Source organism: Perca flavescens, chromosome 20 (assembly GCF_004354835.1).
Source record: "Perca flavescens isolate YP-PL-M2 chromosome 20, PFLA_1.0, whole genome shotgun sequence".
Classification (NCBI taxonomy): domain Eukaryota; kingdom Metazoa; phylum Chordata; class Actinopteri; order Perciformes; family Percidae; genus Perca; species Perca flavescens.
In genome coordinates this window covers 5017546-5037102 of record NC_041350.1, presented here as the reverse complement: position 1 = coordinate 5037102, position 19557 = coordinate 5017546, and positions in this window count along the sequence as shown.

Genomic DNA, 19557 nt, shown 5'->3' with positions numbered 1-19557 from the left:
CATCTGTGGTGTAGCCAGACCTTACTCCACAGTGCTGTGGTGATGGCAATGCGAGACTGTAGCTTATACCTGTGTCATCAGGGCTTCCTCTCTTCCCTGGGCAGCTCTCTGCTCGATCTCGTAAACCATGGTCTTCCTCTCTGCTGCTGCTCTTTCCTGATTCAGCATGTCCAACACTTTAATCTGCCAGGCAAAAGTGGAGAAAGATCTAACAATCAAGTAAGTATGTAATGATTTTTGGAACTTTGTGGAATGACAATTGTCAGTTTTACCAAGAAATGTACCCATAATCTGTGTATGTATCCTTGGTGTTTGATGAGTCATAATTTAAAACAAAAGTCAAGTGTTATTGCCCCCCCCCCCGACCCCCCCACAATGTTTAATCCCCTTTTGAAAACAATTTAAATATATACACAATAGTATTACAGTTTACGCTTTCCTTACAAAATTCATTTCAACTTTACTGTTGAAATTAGAGACATAAATATAGGCAACCAGCAGTTTTACTCAAGAAACAGAACTTGGTATCAAACTTAAAAACCAAAATGAACTGAACCATTAGTTTAAGACACCGAAGGTGTACAGTAAACGTAGTCTATATTGACGACGTTTAGTTTTCAGGATTGTTCAGGTGCCGCCGGGTGTTCTGCCGGATGTCCATTACCTTTTTCTTTCTTTGTGGTGGCGTTCTAACCTCCGGTGGATTTCTAAGGACTATGGTTAACTGCTCCTCAGATCTCTGCAGGGTAAATCAAGACAGCTAGCGAGTTTTCTGTTGCACGGCTTTTTGAACGCACACATGTTCCACCAATACAAGGTTCCATTCCGAGGCTATTTTGCAGCGGCACCATGGCTCTGTCCGGCGCTTCGACGATTGTGATTGCTTTAAAGAAATGCCAATAAATCAGAGCCCATTTTTCTCCCATCCCAGAATGCTGGGTAGACTAGCCAGACCCTCCTCCGCAGCGCAGTGGAGGAAGGTCTGGCAATGCGAGACTACAGTTAACGTAACTGAAGTCATGATCTGTAAGCAGAGACCTGGTGTCTGTTCCTGTGGTCCATTTTGCCCAGTTTACTGTTGACCTGCTCCTGGACATTGAGGATGTGCAGTCTCATCTCCTCCTGCGTGGCTTTCAGTTGGCCCTCCAGCTTCTTGAGCAGGGGCTTACAGTGGCATCCATCGGCTGGGGCCTAGAGACAATGGTCAGAAGTCACAAACTGCACACTCAGTAGCAGGAAGGAACCCATAGAATACCCTTAAGGGTAGACACCCCAGGTGAATAGGAAAAAACATTAACTAAAAGATATCACCATGAAACATCCCCAGATAATTACTAACATAGAATATAGATTTTTTTATTACAAATTTCCGGACATTTTATGTTTAAATATGTAAACAAGGCATTATCCAATGCTAACTTTTGGTGAATTTAGGTGAAATTTACAGGCGTAAAAAGACAAAGGTAAAATAAACATCTTAATGTGTATTTTAGATTTTTTATTTTTTCCAATTGTCTGAAAGAAGACATGCTATAGAAGAGATAGAATAGCCCAAAAACTGAAAATTGAAAAATTATGGTTTTGCCTGTAGTGTCTCCCCTTAATGGTCTTTATTGCAGATGTGATCAACATAGCTTAACATGTTCAGTTTTAGCATCCAAATTCTCTCAATCTTGCGCCGAACTCTGTGGTGTTGATAAGTTCTATGACTATTTTACCCCTCAATGTCCTCCCCCCAAAATACTCTCCCATAATCTGTTCAAGCAGCACTTATGACCTATATTTACGTTTCAAGTGATGTCCCTCTAGTGGCCGTAGTAATTATGACGAGAGCAAAGCAGGAAGTAAAGTGACGAAATATAAGAGTGCCAAATTTCCTCGTATAAGGAGGACAAACACAGGACTTTTACCCGGGAGAGCGAGATTCAAGTCCCGTTTGAAAACAAAAGTAAACACAAGTTTTTTTAAACTTAATGACCATCACATTCAGCGTCACATACGTAACCTTCAGGAAGTGAAGTCATGTCTGATTTAAACCAAAACCACCATCTTTTTCTTAACTTAACAAAGTAGTGTTTGGGCCTAAGCATAACAAACTGCGACAGTTTCACACCGTAAAGACCTGGTTAAAATCATGACCTTTACGTTCATAACTGACGTTAACGTCATATTTCTGCCACCGATAGGGGCACTAACTTATTAAAACGATCCTGTAAGTCGTATTAGAGGGTAGGGACAAATTATCCTCATCGTCGTATAGTTTGGAGAACTTGTTGTACCCTCTCAGTACTTTGGGACCTTCTGATTCATAAATGGGCACATCTACTGCTTTACAAAACATCACCGACATCACTCGTCAGTTACCTGTTTAATGTTGCCATCCTTGTCACGGTACAGTGTGTAAAGCTGATAGAATTTCTCATTCTGAGCAGAATCTTCACCATCATCCCAGAGCAGATTCTTCTTAACGTGGGTATCATTCTCGCCTTTTCTCAGATCATTTTGATTTGAAGCCTTTAAAGGAGTAAAAGTAACATACTGTTAGTGAATACTGCAAAATGTGTTCATGAACTGTGATAAAAAGGATACTGCCATTTGTTTTCATATGATAGACATTATGACATCAGAGTAGTCTTAGACTGCATTCACACTGAACCAACTTGCCAAAAGTAGCCACAGCTAAGTACAAGTCAGACAAACAGGATTATGGGAAAAAACGACTGCCAGGTGTCCCACTGAGTCATGTAAAAGGAGGTAAGAGGAAGTCCAGACATACGAAAACTGTTAGGCTATGTGTTATGTCATTAGCAGACTGTCCTCCCCCCAACAAGCTTCTATAGGTTGTTTGTTCAAGCAACACTTATGTCTTAGTCTACATCGACGACGTTTCATTTACAGGATACGTCTGGTGCCGCTGGAGGTTCCGTCAGATGGCCCTCATTTCTTTGTGTTGGCGTTCTAAACTCCGGTGGATTTCTGAGGACTATGGTCTCCTCAGATCTCTGCAGGGTAAATCCAGACAGCTAGCTAGACTATCTGTCCAATCTGAGTTTTCTGTTGCACGACTAAAACAACTTTTGAACGTACACGTGTTCCACCAAAACAAGTTCCTTCCCGAGGCTATTTTGTAGAGGCACCGTGGCTCCGTCCGGCATTTAGCACCGCCCAAGACGATTGTGATTGGTTTAAAGAAATGCCAATAAACCACAGCATGTTTGTCTCCCATCCCGAAATGCTGTGTGGACTAGTCAGACCTTCCTTCGCAGCGCTGTGGAGGAAGCTCTGGCAATGCGAGACTAATAACAGTAACTTTAAAAAGTGCTTTATTTATCCGTGAACAACATTATAACCTCCAGTTCTGGATGTCACATAAGCCATCCACTGTGGATGACAGTCCTGATGTCTCTGTCGTTGACCTACCGGTTCCTTGCCTCTCCTCCTCTTCCGGTGGACGTAGTGGCTGCTGATGGCGGCTGGGCTTCTGTGGTAATGCTGCTGCTGCTGCTGCTGATGATGATGAGGACGAACCTTAAAGGCTGTTCTGCTCTCTGTTTGTTCACTGCTGGGGGATTCCTCTGTCACAGAACTGCTGTCCTGCTCAGGGCAAAAAGAGTTGCGTCAAATGCAAAATCAAAACTGCAGTCAATGAAGCAACGACAGGAAATGCTGTTTCATTTTTTTATTATCTCTTTATCTATAACTTTGCGAATTTTCCCAATAGCTCAGTGGCTGTGGTTCCCAACCTGGGGGGCGCCAAAGATAACACATTCTCACTCCCAGCGCGTCAAGAGAGACGCCAGATCTCGGCTGGAATGTGTCAAACGAAATGAAACCAGGAAACGGAGACTACTTTTTTTAGATACAAGTAGGGGGGCTTCAAGGAAAAGAGGTTGGGAACCACTGCTATAAAAAAATAGCTATTTCTGGTATTTTCTTACTTTGTTTGGTAGAATTTCTACTCTATGGTCGGACTGGGTCCGGCGCTCAGCTGTCACTCTTTCTCTTTGTTTCCTGATTGTTCTTCCTCGCATGAAGCGATGTACCTGAGGACAATTACAAATTTTGTTATGGTTACATTACTACATTTTATTATGAACTGCTAAGAATAAGCCTAAAAAATACACATTTGTCCAATGCTATTAAAAACAATGATTATAATAGATATGATGGTCACAGTAAAGATTTCTACAATTCACATTCGAATGTTACACCCTAACACCCTAATGTTTTGGTTTAAAGTATTTAATTATCTTAAAAAGAATATTAACATATCAAACATGGGCGATTTTAGACCCTTTTTAGGGGGGCTCAAGGTCAATATTAAAAAACTGTTTTTAAAAATAATGATTAATACATTTTTGTGCTTCAAGTTAGAGGAAAAACAATTACAGGTTCAAAGGGGTTGAAACAAGTTTAATATCCTGTGTTGTTGTCGCCAATGCTATGGACCTGTAACCCCGTTAAGGAAAGGGTTAACAGAAACCTAGTGTTGGCCAATCGCAGGAGGTTGTGCCAGACTCCCACCTTTGTCTGAGTCTCTATCTGATCTGTCAGGGGGAGAGCAGGAGTGCGGTTGTGAAGTTTAACGTTGGTAGTCCCCACAGAAGAAGTTGGTCATTTCATGGCGCAGATTAGAGCCCAAATTAAAACGTAAGCAACTAAAATTGCTGAATGTTAGAACATTGTGTCAAATTGGTCGTTAATACCGTGACTTATAAAGTGTCAGGTTTAGTTCCATCATAGTGTTAATAGTGTCAAAACACCTTAGCTGATGTTGTTGTTCAGTAGCTAGCTCAGAGATTATCGGCTAATGAAATTACTGATTTAGCATGGGGGGTGGTGGTGGGGGGGTGACACTTTTGTATGCACACTGTATCTGTGTCACATCCTCATTAGGGGCTGAGCCCCCCTAAAGGTCTGATCCTAGAATCGCCCCTGGTATAAAATGTATGTTGTAAGTTGATAATGCAGATACAAACCTGAGGAGCTCTGGCCAGGAGATGTGCCATATCTTTGTGGTTGTTATCTCTGGCCTTGTCCAGGGCTGTTTTACCTGCCTGGAAGTCAACAGCGTATCATAAAAACCTTGCATATGACCAACAGCAAAACAGTGAGGTAAGATCATATTCACCTTGTATTCTACGGTCAAAATGAAGGTGCTATATAGGGGCCCATTTTACACACAAAGTTTAGTTTACCCATCATGAGAAGTAAGTTCTCACCTGTGATTGATAACGGTTGTATGCTTTCTTTTGTGGCTCTAAAACCGCTTTTCAATGTTTGAAAAATAACGGTGATGATGTCAGCAGGAACAGAACGCCTGCATTAAAAAGTGGAGGTGTGGGGTTCGATATAAGTAGGCATTTAGGAGGCAGAGATGGTAAAATGAAAGATAGAATCAAATTGCAGTATGGGGCAGCAGATTGACAAAATGAATGTCCCCAAGAAAGATTTGGGACACAACTGCATTATTATTAAAATGACGGATCAAGTGCTTTTGGTGTTTTAGCCATGGGAAGCACTAGAACAGGTTCAAATGTTAAACATTGAAAGGGACTTAGAAAGATTTTGACAAAATTCAGAAAGCTGAAAACTGTGTCACCATCCTACTGCGGCCAGTAGCTCATATGAGCTTTGTGTTATCGCACCACTTGTTACTGTGTCTGGAAATAATGTGATAATTTAAATTTTAAAAAACGATAACAGTTGGATATTTGGTGATATCAGGATAATATAATTGTGAATGAGCTTGTAGATGGACCTTACATTGTTTCTGATTTTCCCATCAGTCCCTGCCTCCAATAAGAGCTGAACTGTCTTCTTATGGTTCAGAGCTGCAGCCACGTGGAGAGCAGTGTCCCCTGCCTGTAGGCAAACACAGAAACATATACAGTTCATTATGTATGTGTATGTTCTCGCGCCTTTCATCTGCATGTACGGCAGACTTTCCCTTAAGTAACGTGCTAACGCTAGCAGTAGTTAGCTAGCCTGGTTAGCGGCTTAGCAGAATGCTGAAGAAGACATTTTTAGTTTGAACAAAGTGATTTTTAGGTGGAATAAAAGGTTCCAATCATCAAAGTTTTAGAGTACAACACGGAAAACAAGTTTACAGCTATTTCAATGTCCACAGTGTTAGCATGGTTAGTATTGCTAAGCCTCTGTCATCGCCTGCTTTATCGTCTATTTTAAAATAAATGGGACCAAAATTTACAAAATGAAAATCACGCTATTTTGAGAAGACTTGAAACTAGCGATTGAGACCATAAACTCATCATGAAAATGTTTACTGAGGTAATAAATCAAGTGAGAAGTAGGCTCATTTTGTTGTGGTTTTGGTGTTGTCTTAGTTTGGCAGTCTGTTTTCTGTGTTGTATTTTGCTCAGTTTCCTGTTTTATTTTGAAGTCTCTGGTTTTCTGTCTTGTCTTGTCTAATTTACTTCCTGTCTTGTGTTTCCCTCCTTTTTTGATTGCTCTGCCCAGCCTAATGTGTTTCACCTGTTTCCCAGCCCTTGTGTATTTAGTCTTTGTGTTTCCCTTGTCCAGTGTCAGATCAGTTTGTGTGTGCCTGTCGTGTCTCCCAGTGTTTTGTTCGTGTCTGGTTTTTGCTCCCTGGATTCCTTTTGTTCATTTTTGGTATTGGTTTTTAGCCTGCTGCTGCACTCAGGACTTCCTTGGTTCATTTTGTGTTTCTTCAATAAATCCTTGTCTTCTACATAATCCTGCCTGCCTGCTCTCTGCACTTTGGGTCCTCAACTTCCCTCATCCCTAACACATTTTCTCATAGACTTCTATAGAAACAGACTTTTTGGAGCCAGTGGAGTAGCCCCCCCCCTCAAAGTTAGGTGAGAATGCAGGTTTAAGGCACTTGGCTCCACTACACTACACTTCAGACCCCAAAACTGTGTCCATTATTTGTACAGTTTATGGTGTCATATTTGCTGTGAAAGGTCTCGCAATAGCCTATTATATTGATAACACTGACATATCATACCTGGTTTCTCTCGTTCACAGAGCACAGGGAACTCAGCAGGATTTTTACCAGGGTCTGGTTGTTGTAGCGAGCAGCCATATGCAAACAGGTGTCTCCCCTCTGGAACCAGAACACAGTTCTTAATCATGATATTATATTATATCATGATACCATTGTGTAACTATTTCTTCCTGTTCAACACTCAAGGCGTGGTGCCGTAGTGACATAGCCAAGAGTCTACTACTTTTTTAAATCACGTGTTAGGCTCTAAAGAGAGCTCAGTGCATTGTGGGATACTGGAGGACTCACATTGTTCTTGGTGTCTGGTGTGGCTCCTCCGAGCAGCAGAAGGCGAGCGGCCGGAGCGTGTGCGTTCTGACAGGCCAGGTGAAGTGCTGTGTTTCCTGACTGGATCAACATAGTACACTTACTACAGAGTTAGGCTGGATCAACGGAAGTACATTTCCAGGAATATTGCCTTGCCGTGTCCCTCACCTTCCGCTTTCTTGATATTGAAATCTCAAAAAAACAACTTCGAGCTGGTAAGCTACGCGTTGAAAATGGCAAGTTTTGATGAAAATATAGATTGTGCAACAAAGCAGATCTGCTTGGTTCTTTCAGGGAATGATTGTAATGATTTACAAAGAATATGTTTACAGCATTTACTCTCTAACTGGGACACTTTGGGACAATATGGTAAAGACAAAGTACACACGGCGATACACTGGCTAGAGTAAATGAGGTTTAACCCTGTATCCGGCTAATTTAAATACGTAGCTCACGTTACTGTATTGTGTGAACAGTACAAAATAATTTAATATTGTATGTGGCTTTTGCGAGGTGCAAATGTTCCACCAAAACAAGTTCCTTCCTGAGACTATTTAGCAGAGCCGCCATCGCTGCGTCCGGAGCTTAGAGCCACCTAAGACGATTGTGATTGTTTTAAAGAAATGCAAACTATCCCAGAATGTATCTGTGTTTTAGCCAGACTTTACTCCACAGCGCTGTGACGATAGATCTGGCAATGCACAACTATGTTCTGTGAAGCACTTTGTTCTTTTGAAGCAGCTCTATCAGCTGTGGAAGGCAACAAGATGTGGATGAAAGTTTCATTATTATTTATTAGGATAATAATAATAATAATTATCCTACCTTGTTCCTGATGTGTACATCAGCTCCTGACTTGACCAGCAGTTTGACACAGTGAGAGAAACCGTGCCAGGACGCCTCATGCAGCGCAGCGTTGCCGTCCTCAAACACACATCGAACAAAGTATTCCCATCACAAACTATTATCATATCAGAGTTTCCTGTAGGTGTGTGAGAGAGTTGTGTCCGGCACTCACTCTGTCCTGCAGGTCCACAGCACAGCCGCCTTGGATCAGAGCGGCCGTGACATCACTGTTCCCCACCATGGCCGCTCGGTGCAGGCCCGTCTGCTGACCCGTCTGCTGACCCGGGCTCTGGCATGGGGATGAAAGCTCATGGACCAGTGCCTGTTCACTCATCACTGCTGCCTGACGCACACACGTTCATGCATGTAGGTCTGCGTACCTGTACTGTATGTGTGTGCATAAACAGATTCTGTACTTTACAACACTTGTATATCATGTATATCACACAATCTTAAAGCAACAGAAGATGATTTCAGCTGAATAACAAAAAAACAACACAATAACATTATCATTATCAGTTATATCAGTCCTATTCGCAGCTAGAAGTTGGCTAGAAGTAACAAGAGATCACATATCACACCAATTATATCGTCACACATCCTTCACTGGCTTCCTATCAAATTTCGTTTTAAAGTACTGGTGCTAACTTTTAGAGCCCTGCATACCCTAACTCCCCAGTATATCACTGACCTCCTCCAACCTTATATGCAAAATCGGGCTCTTAGATCATCTAAGCTAAGTTAACAGGATGTCCCTTGAACCCACTATAAAACTCAAGTTGACCGTGCTTTTCAAGCTGTAGCCAATCAAATGGCAGCGCGGTGGCTCAGTGGTTAGCACTTCTGCCTCACAGCAAGAAGCTTCTGGGTTTGAACCCAGGTTGTCCCAGGCCTTTCCGTGTGGAGTTTGCATGTTCTCCCCGTGCTTGCGTGGGTTTCCTCCGTGTGCTCTGGTTTCTTCCCACCATAAAGACATGCATGCGCATTTACAGAAATGTTGATTAATGTGCATTGTCCTAATATAAAAAAATCTTTGGAACGCTCTCTCTTAATTATTGCACTTCCTTTGACTCCTGTGACACTCTTATGAATCAGCAGAATTTTTCTTTATTCAGCCAGGCTTTTGGTTAGCCTATCCAAATAGCTAATATCTATTATTTGTCTCTGCCCTTATTTATCTGCTGCTGCTGTGATTTTTACGGTGTTTGGTGTTTTAAGCCCCCAACTTCGTCTTCCAGGCATCGCTGCATGGAAGGCACTAGGATTAGGCAATGGTTAGGTTTAGGGTTAAAGTTTGGGTTAAAAACAGGCACAAGGGGACCACTGGTGTGAATAAAACACTTAAAAACCTCCTTAAAAAACAAGTTTGGTTATATAAAAGCTGTTTAAAAGAAAGCCAGCGAAGTCGATGTTGGGGGCTTAAAACACCATTGAGCAATTTTTAACCTCTCGGTCCTGTGCTGTGTATTGTTGCTATCTATCTTTTTTATTTTATTTATTTATTTTTTAAGATCATTTTTGGGCTTGTATCATCTTTAATTGATAGGAGAGCTTGAACACAGAAAAGGGGAGCGAGAGGGTGGGTCGCCATGCAGCAAAGGGCCGCGGGTCGGAATCGAACCCCGAGCCGCTGCCATGGACTCAGCCTACACGGATTGATGGGGGGAGGCACACTCTACTTGGTGAGCTAGAGGTGCTTTTACTGTTACTTTCTTTGTGATTTTTATATCTGTGAAAGGTGCTGTATAAGTATTGCCACGGAAAAAATATTAAGATTCTGTGCTGTATGAATTTCTTCCCCCCACCCTTACTGTTGACCTGAATTGTCATGCTGACAGTCCCGCTCCTTTAATGTTAAGCATCTGACCCAAATGACAAAGGATTTCATGTCAGTGCTGTGTTTGAGCTGACAGATTATGCTCTATGTCAAAGGTCAACCTGTAATCTTTGTTGGCGATTATGAACAGTTTTGAATCCAAAAGCTTGTGAACACTGAAACGCTTGGTCTCATCATTCCCTCTTACTCTGTTCTCTACACTAATCCCAGGAGGAATGGTTAGAGATTACAGCAAGTCAAACCTGTTTCAATGTTCATATGGGCCCCTGATTATTGATTTAAGAATTGAAAATATGTGAAGATACCCTTTAAGACACAAACATGAGAACGCAACCCTGTCTCAGGGTTTGGCCTAATATGTTTTTGAGGAAACACACTGTTAGTGGCAACAGGTTCTCACTCCCATCTCGTAAAATACAGACGCTTGGTCAGGTGCCTTTGTCGTTGTTATTGGCGCTAAAAGTCTCCTTTAGCATTATATAACGCGCTTTAACTAAACACGCTTGGTCAGGACTATTGGCGTCCCTTTTGACGCAGTTATGTTAAGGAAAAGGTCTGTGACACGCGGGAACGGGACGGTTGAGTTTAGGAAAAGGTCGTGGGTGGGCTTACGCTTCCCTGACACGCTGGAATAACGGGACGGTTAAAGAAGAAAGCGACTTTAGGAAACACGGGGACACGATCCCCGGTCTCCTGGGTGAAAGTCCTGTGTTTGACCCATCCACCCCCCCAACCAACCTCCTTATGGGGAATTTTCCCCTTCCATGGTACTCGCTAAACCCGTGTAGCTGCTGCTTTCCCTGGTGAGTTCTACAAACACGCTGAAGGGCGCTTTTTTCATCGCTTCAGACGCTTATAGCCACTATCCAAACATCTGTATTTTACGAGTTCGGAGTGAGAACAGGTTGATAGTGGTTAGAGTTAGGCAGCAAACTAACTTTGGTTAAGGTTAGGGAAAGATGGTGTGATTTGAATGGCAAAAAATGACATGTTGACTTTTTCAATGTTTACCCAAATCCACAATCCTTCACTAACCTTAATTAATTTTTGAAATATGCTTAGTAACATTTATGCAGATATACTTTCTTTTAAAAGTTGTTCTCCTTATGCTGATCACAAATGTAATCTGTGCACATTATGTTTCTTTTAAAACCATTTCCTGTTGCAAATGAGTTGTGTATACAGTAAACATCATTTTTAGGTGGTAGGGTTAGAGATAGATATCAATCTTCTCCTTTCAGTTTCAGAAAGAAGGGAAGTTAGGAATAATCTGCCAACACGTTGTTCTACAGTATTTAATATTAAGTTATTCCATATTTTAAAACCATAATGTAAGTTTTGATACATAGCCAATCCTGAATCACCTTAACTAAAGTTTGAATTGCGACATTAGAAGCATAAAGCAAGCAAGAAGAGTGTCAGAAATGGGCGATGTCTAAAGGCTAGCACATTATCTAACACATTATGTACTCCTGCTCAATAAAAAATCCAGTATTTGCTGCTGTTAAAAGTATTTCTCCATTGTCCTTATTGATATTTCCACATTGTTCTAATGTCTCACAGAAAACAGGTGCATTGTCTTGTATTGTCCAAATGTTTTACCTCATCCTCCAGAGCCTGCAGACTTCTGTTACTCCCTGGTGTAGCGAGAAAAAGGAGCATCAATGCAAAATCCAAACAAGCCTTTCAAAGAGTCGCTCGCTAGCTGTGTTTGTGGTGTTTAAGAGGATGATGGTGCTGCAACAACAACAGCAGCAGCAGAGTGGCTACTCAGTGTGAAGATGTGCTGAGAGGGTGCCAGCTGTTGTAGAGCATTACAGCTCAGAGAGAGAGAGAGGGGCAAACAGGGACGGAGGGAAAGCGAGAGAGAGTGTAACATACATCTACAATAATAGCTTTAACCCTTCATCTACTCAATGTCATGTAAGAACACACACACACACACACACACACACACACACACACACACTGTGTGTCTTTGGTGAATCTTTCTGAAATGCTTTCCGTGTAGATTAGGATCAACACGCTCAGATGAAACCTGCTTTGCTAAGCTTTTGTTGTTGCGCATGATAAAAATAGATGGAGAAAAAAAATCCCCAGTTAAATTGAAATCAAGTAAAGTCATAATATAACAAAAAGCTGGGTTACATACTGTGTAGTTCTTATGAAACACGAAGCTGGTAGACATTCACTGTCATGTACAGTGCCTGACACTGACTACTAGTCATGCTCAAAATGCTACACTTTTTTACACATTCGCTTGTAAACCAACATGTGACTTTAACACCTGTGGTTTGGCTGACTTGGTCTGGACAATAACAGAGTGACTTATTATCTTATGAATGTCTGTGTAGCACCTTGATGAATGTCTTATAGAAGAGAAAGATTGTAGGATTTTTTGAAATGCTGAAACAAAAGACACTGTACACTTAGGAGGAGATGTAATTTAGTGTCAATGTTAAAATGCCTCCATTACAAATTTGACAAAACAATTAAAGAGGGGAAATTAAAAGTTTGATTTGTTTTTATTGCACAAATATGTCAGACATCAAATAATAGAAGAAGAAAAAACCCTGCTGAGATTTCCCTAAACTGTGGACAGCCCAGACTGTCATTTATTTGATTGCTGCTTTTTTTTTTTTTTTTTTTTTTTTTTTTTTAAATACAGAGGTCTCAGAAAAGATTCACAGTATTATACAGCATGGTAAACACTACATATGATGGTAGAAAAGTTGAAATAAGATAGCTGTAAAATATAGAAAACAATACTTAGCTTTGTTTAAACATGATTTACACACAGTAGCAAAAAAAGAACAACATATTAACATTAAGGCGTTTGCATATTATCCTATGAAAATTCTGACTGGCGGGATTTATTCACCGAGGGCCAATTGAGAGCAAGCTCTTATTTCCAATGACACCCTGATTACATGCAGTATAAAATGACAATATATTGTATATAAAAATTACTGAACATAGTTCATATATGATATACAGTTGCAATACACAGTACACACACAAAACAATTACAGAATGTTAAACAACTCAAAGTGCACATCTACATTCAGAACACATAGGCTCATGAAGAAGACATTTAAAGTGATTACATGGAATCAGGCTGTTTAATTTAATTAGAATATGCAGCTAATTCCATTTATTTGGAGCATAATACTCAAATGCAGCTTTGCCAAGTTCTGTCCTAACAAATGGAATATTTAAGACCAAGGAATCACTAGTGCGAGTGCTGTAGTGATACGATTTAAAATTCAGCAAGCTTGTTAAACATATAGGCAATTTTTTTAAGCAAGGCTTTGTAAATAAATAAAGTGCATCATGAAAAGTACAGCCAACACTTTGATAAAGGAGACAGCGGTAAGTTCTGAATCCGTCACCAGATATAAATCTAAGGGCAGAGTGATGAACTGCATCCAGTGGCTTTGTAGAGGAAGCTGCATGCATATAAATGAATTCCCCGTAACCTAAAACTGATAGAAACGTAGTTTGAACAATCATTTTCCTACAACTTTGGGTGAGGCAAGATTTATGTATATGAAAGAATGCCAATTTTGTTGTTAATTTCTTCACAAGTTCAGTTAAGTGTGGTTTAAAAGACAGCTATCATCCACCCAAATACTTTAAACTGGACACTTTTTCAATTTGTGTCCCATCAAAAGTGGAGATGGCTCTTTTAGTATTCACAGTAGTATTCACATTTCTAGTAAATGTCATAGTTCGCTAAGTTTAGGCACCAAAACAACTTGTTAGGATAAGAAAAAAGTTTTTGGTTTGGGTTCATATACCGGTCATTCTAAGTAGTATTTCAGGGATAAGAACATCCGTTTCCCAGGTGAAAGTCTTCTATTTTCCCACCTTAACTTTCCCCCAGCTTGAAAGCCTGTGTTTTGTAGCCTTAAGTGGCAGTAACGTACATATTAATGGCCATGATAAATGGAAAGTGCAGCTGTGTCCAAAATCCTTCCCTCTTTGCTGCATGGTCCACCATATTTACGTTGGCCCATTGTATTGAAGTATCCAAAATCTCAGTGTGAACGTCCACAATGCACTTCTTCACTTTTGATCATTATGAAAAATGACGTGTTGTCCTTACAACTTTCCAATAATGACACAAAACAGTTGTGATTTCTAAAGTTTCAAATGTGTCACTGTAGAGAATGATGAACACAGGTCTGGGATTAATGGATGCAGTGCCAAATAACAGCATCTCTTAGGGACTGACAGTAAAACCTGATGTTCACAGTTGATATTAAATATGCTCCATTCCTCAATTAACTAGTGGCCCCTCAATGTTATTAGCAAAGGACTCTGGATCATAGTGATGTTGATCCCTTAACATAACTCCCATCTCCCACCGGTCCTGTAACTCTTTGTTTGGCTCTGTACCCCGCGTCAATGTATAAATAACGCTCTGCAGATCTGGAGTGCAAAATAACAGCCCCTCTTAGGGACTGACTGTAAAACCTGATGTTCACAGTTGATATTTTAAATGTTTCTCTTTCTACAATTTCAAATTCCCCGCTCAATTCTTGAATTAACTATCGCTGTGGCCCATCAATTTTATCAGCAAAGTACTCTGGATCATAGTGTCTTTTATCCCTTAACATAACGACCATCTCCCACTGCTCGTAGGACTTTCTGTTTCCCTCTCTCCCTTGTGTGACTGAAAAAATAACGCTCTGCAGATCTGGAGAAGCAACACTCTCCATGATCCTGGTAAACTGCTCCACCAGCTGTGGATCAACTCTAGAAGGAGGACTGGGCTTCATTTTCACTGCAAGGAAAATTGGAATCACAATTAGGACACATGTTGAAGAATTGTGACCAACAGATGTAGTGAGCTGTACATTTTACAATTGAAAAATAAACTTGCTCTCCGGTGGAAAAAGTATATAATGGTGACACTGTTTCTAAAACCCAACCTGACCCCAATAATGGCCTCCATGAAAGGAGAAACTGAAACGTTTATGTGCAAGTTTCTGGTTTATCAGTGAAGCTAAACTACACTGCAGACTGGAGTCTGTGTTAACAGTGACACCCAGAGTCACAGCGGACTGGGTCCAACGCATCTGCTGTATGAATTTACCTCAAAAATATTTGGTCATTCCTGTTCTGACATTTCTTGTTATATCTCCTCACCCAATCGGCTGATTAATGTCGCTGTAGGAAATATTGAGTCTTACCACATTTAAGCAGACATATCATTGCACATGATATAATAGTGATTATCGACACTAAGCAGATGACTCCAAGGATTGCTGTCAGCATTTTCCAAAAGGCACTCAAGTGGTAAAGAAGGCTTCTGCCGTCAAGAGTAGTCCCATCTGAAAGGAAAGAAGATCCTGAAAACCCATTCTGACCACTCTGTCCAAAACTACAGTTTAGAACGATCAGACTCAAAAATCAGGACCAGAGTACCATGGAGGTATCTAATTCTAAACACCAATATTAACTAAAACTTCACCTTCACTTTAAGCTTGGAAATGTTATTTTGATTTTTAAACAATATAAACCAAAATATTACAACCATGTTTTGTTAACCTCAAAAAAGGCCTCACCCCAAAAGACGGTGATGTTGTGACTTCCTGTTTGTACTGTGCAGCCATATGTGTAATCGTCTCGTCTCTGGGAGATCTCAGCTGTCAGTCGGAGGATCACAGCTCCGTCTTCAGCAGGCATCGGTCCAGTTACGCTGATCCAACTGGCCCTGGAAGCCCCGTTACCAATCAGATGCACCGAGCTCACTGATTTGTCAATACTCGTCACATGACACCTCAGCAGTGCCTGGTCTGTGTCAACAATGGGCTTGGCAAAAACACGTAGCTCTGCAGAGAAATAAATTACATGTTAAGTATCAAAGATCATGATCATCTGGATCAACGGAAGTACATTTCCAGTAGACCAGGTAAACCCTGCCGGGGGTTTGATTTCGCCCTGCAGTTCAGGCTGGAAACCTGTACGTTTATCTATCCTGCTTCCGTTACAATTTTGCGGGGACCAATCACAAACTGGCTTATCCATCTGGCGCATTTTGGCGGGTTTAACATGATGACGACAGAGAAGCGACCAAGCAGCTTCTTGTTTAAATTCAACATGGCGGCCACCGGAGCGCAGCAACCCGTTGATGCCGCTGTCGCTGCTACGTAACCCGGATCGTTGGTTTGATTGGTTGAAGGACTATCCAATTGCGTACAGAGTCATTTGAACTATGCTCATTGATCACGCCTCTCGGGCAGTAGCAAATACAGAGCAGACTCCCCAGACTAATGTTCAATCTTAAAAGATTGAGCTTGGTCTGGTGCAGCCTGGTCTCACATCATTCCGTGAAATGATCACGAACTGTTAACACCGCATTACGTGGTGGTGGCACGGAATTTGTGAAAATTCCGTGTGGCCACCACAGAAAATAATGCCAATGTAAAGTCAGTGAGAAGATGACGTAGCATTATATATAACTATTTACAGACTCAAGGTCCAGATATACAGTACAGGCCAAAAGTTTGGACACACCTCATTCAATGCGTTTCCTTTTTATTTTCTTTACTTTGCTTTTTTATTAATAAGGGAAAAACTTCCACTAATTCACCCTGACAAGGCACACCTGTGAAGTGAAAACCATTTCAGGTGACTACCTCATGAAGCTCATTGAGAGAACACCAAGGGTTTGCAGAGTTACCAAAAAAAGCAAAGGGTGGCTACTTTGAGGAATCTAAAATATAAGACATGTTTTCAGTTATTTCACACTTTTTTGTTAAGTACATAATTCCATATGTGTTCATTCATAGTTTTGATGCCTTCAGTGAGAATCTACAATGTAAATAGTCATGAAAATAAAGAAACATTGAATGAGAAAGTGTGTCCAAACTTTTGGCCTGTACTGTAAAAGTACACATAACATATTACAAGAAGGATACACACAACTATAAAAACATACAGACATACTGTCTATCACATAGTACATAGAGGGAACATACAAAACATACATACCTACATACATACATATACAGACACAAAGATAGTTATACACAATACTTAAAACATATGCAAATGCTTGTGCCAGTGTTTCCAGAGTTTGGAAGTAAATCTGGTATCACTAAGTGCAGGGTTAGTTAAGGCAGTTAAAATTGTATTCTTTGACTCTGTTGATCGGCACCTAAATTTGTACATAAAATTCCTCAGTACAGCATGGAAGGTGGGAACATTACTCGTCACAAACAAATGACTAGCACTGGTCCATCTTGGACACTTCAACAAAATTCTAAATGCATCATTGTATGCCACCTTTATCTTATTTATCTTTGCTTTACTATAGCTACACCATAGGTGAGCTGTATAAAGTAGTGTACAATATGCTCTAAAAAGAGACGTTGTAACTTCTTCAGTACACATATGAAATTTACGTGCCAACATATTTGCCTGTCCATATAATTTACAGCACTGGCGCTGTATCATCCCTAATAATGTGGCCCAAGTATTTTGTTTTAGTAATTAAGAGCGAGGTTGGTGGATGGGTCAAACAACACAGGTCTTTCACCCAGGAGACCGGGGATCGTGTCCCGCGTGTCACGTTTCCTAAACCCAACCGTCGCTTTCTTCTTTTTCTGTACCCAACTGTCCTGTTCTTTTTTCCTAAACCTAACTGTCCCGTTGTTGTCCCGCGTGTCATGGAAATGTAAGCCCACCCACAACCTTTTCCTTTACTTAAGGGGCCGTGTTCATTTCACAGAATTCTTCCGTGGGCCCATCACGGAATTTTCAGCGATTTCCGTGAAACTGCCACAGATTTTGAATTAAGATGCCGTGGTCATTTCATGGAATTCTGTGAGATCAGGTTGTCTGGTGATAGCCAGACTACATTTCCAGGATAATTGCCCCACATCGCCTTGCCTTCCACTCTCTGTGTGTTGCCAATCTAAAAACTCCATACACTTCATGAAACAACAACAACAAACAACCACAAATGTATGTGTGTGTGTGTGTGTGTTTGTGTGTGTGTGTGTGTGTGTGTGTGTGTGTGTGTGTGTGTGTGTGTGTGTGTATGTGTGTGTGTACTGTTCCAGGCCCTCACCTGTTTTCTGCTGTATTGGTCTTAATTTAATTCCCTGGATCATCTGTGGACATTCCTCTCTGATGAAGTGTCTAAATGCATGATTCATTAATGTATTCTTGTTCCAACGATGTTCCACTGGTCTTGCAGAGGGAGACTGGGACCTCCATCTCTGAGATTCAGGGTCAAAGCTTATGAAGTCCATCCCATCTACTGCCCAGGCTTCAAAAGCAACCACCGTCCCATTGGCTGACAGGATGCAGCCCCGCCGCCGCTGTACAACATCTGTACAGGAAGACAGCAAGATTAGACAAGAAAAGACAAGACAAGATTAACTTTTGGTTTTGGGTCAGGCAGCCCTTATCAACATTTCACAAAAAAACATTATGAAAACTTACACACTGTGCTGTTCGTTAATCTTGGAATCTTGTTGAGAGAGTCTATGATATTTTCCCATGCTTCATGACAGTTTTCAGGTAACTTTTGGGACTCCAGGGTAGGTTTGAGTTGTTCTCTTTTAGTCACGGTGTCACAGTAAGAGATGGGAACTCCATCAAATACAGTTAGTTGTTCAACTAAAGGTCGATCTCCAGGCTGCACACTTCCTGTTGACAAGAACTTCAGAGAGTGGGAACCTGAAAAAGAAATAATACATTTAAAGGGTCAAAGCTCACACTCTGGGTTTATGGGCTCATCTTTATGTCATATGCAAATTATAATACCCTCGTACACACAGTTATGGACTGCCACTGGCACAATATAAGTCCTTGCGCAATAATTAAACAAATACAGGCAGCTGAGAAAACAAAACATAGGAGAGGCAAGGAATGGCACCTGACTAGATCTAAGCAGCAAGTGTACAGACAAGCCTTTTTTCTTCAAGGGCTTAAGCTAATTTTTAGGATTGATCATACTGTACTTAGATTTGTAGTCAAGACCACATATTATGAATCAAAGACAAATCCAAGAGCAAACACAGAGGGGTTCAATCGGGAGACCTGTTATAGTGGTGTCTTAATGATGTTATTTTATTGTTGGTACTATTGTTGTGGTGTTTTAACAATGTGAAATTGTATTTCATATATATGTGTTGGTTCTTGTTGTTGTTGTGGGCGAGTTTTAATACTGTAAAATGTGATTGTTGTCCTTTACTGCTGTGATAGTGTTTCCCTTCTGACAGAGATGTTATTCTCGGTTTCCTGCCCAGGGACTACAGAAAAAAATTAGATTACAGCTACCACAGGTACTGCTAAGGAACTCTGCATTGTCCCTGTCCAATAAATAAAATAAAAACTATAACGACAGAATCTGTTTTAAACAGTTTTTACTTCAGGCTGCTCTGAGGACAGTCCACCACTGAGTCAGGAACAGGACATTAGTGGTGTTGTCTAATATCATGATGTAGCGGGCAGATTGGAAAGTCAAACTTGGTCAAATAATGTAGCTCGGATTGCAAACAAATGTGTGTGATCTTTACATCTCCCAAGTTATTTATTATTGATATATTTACTACTG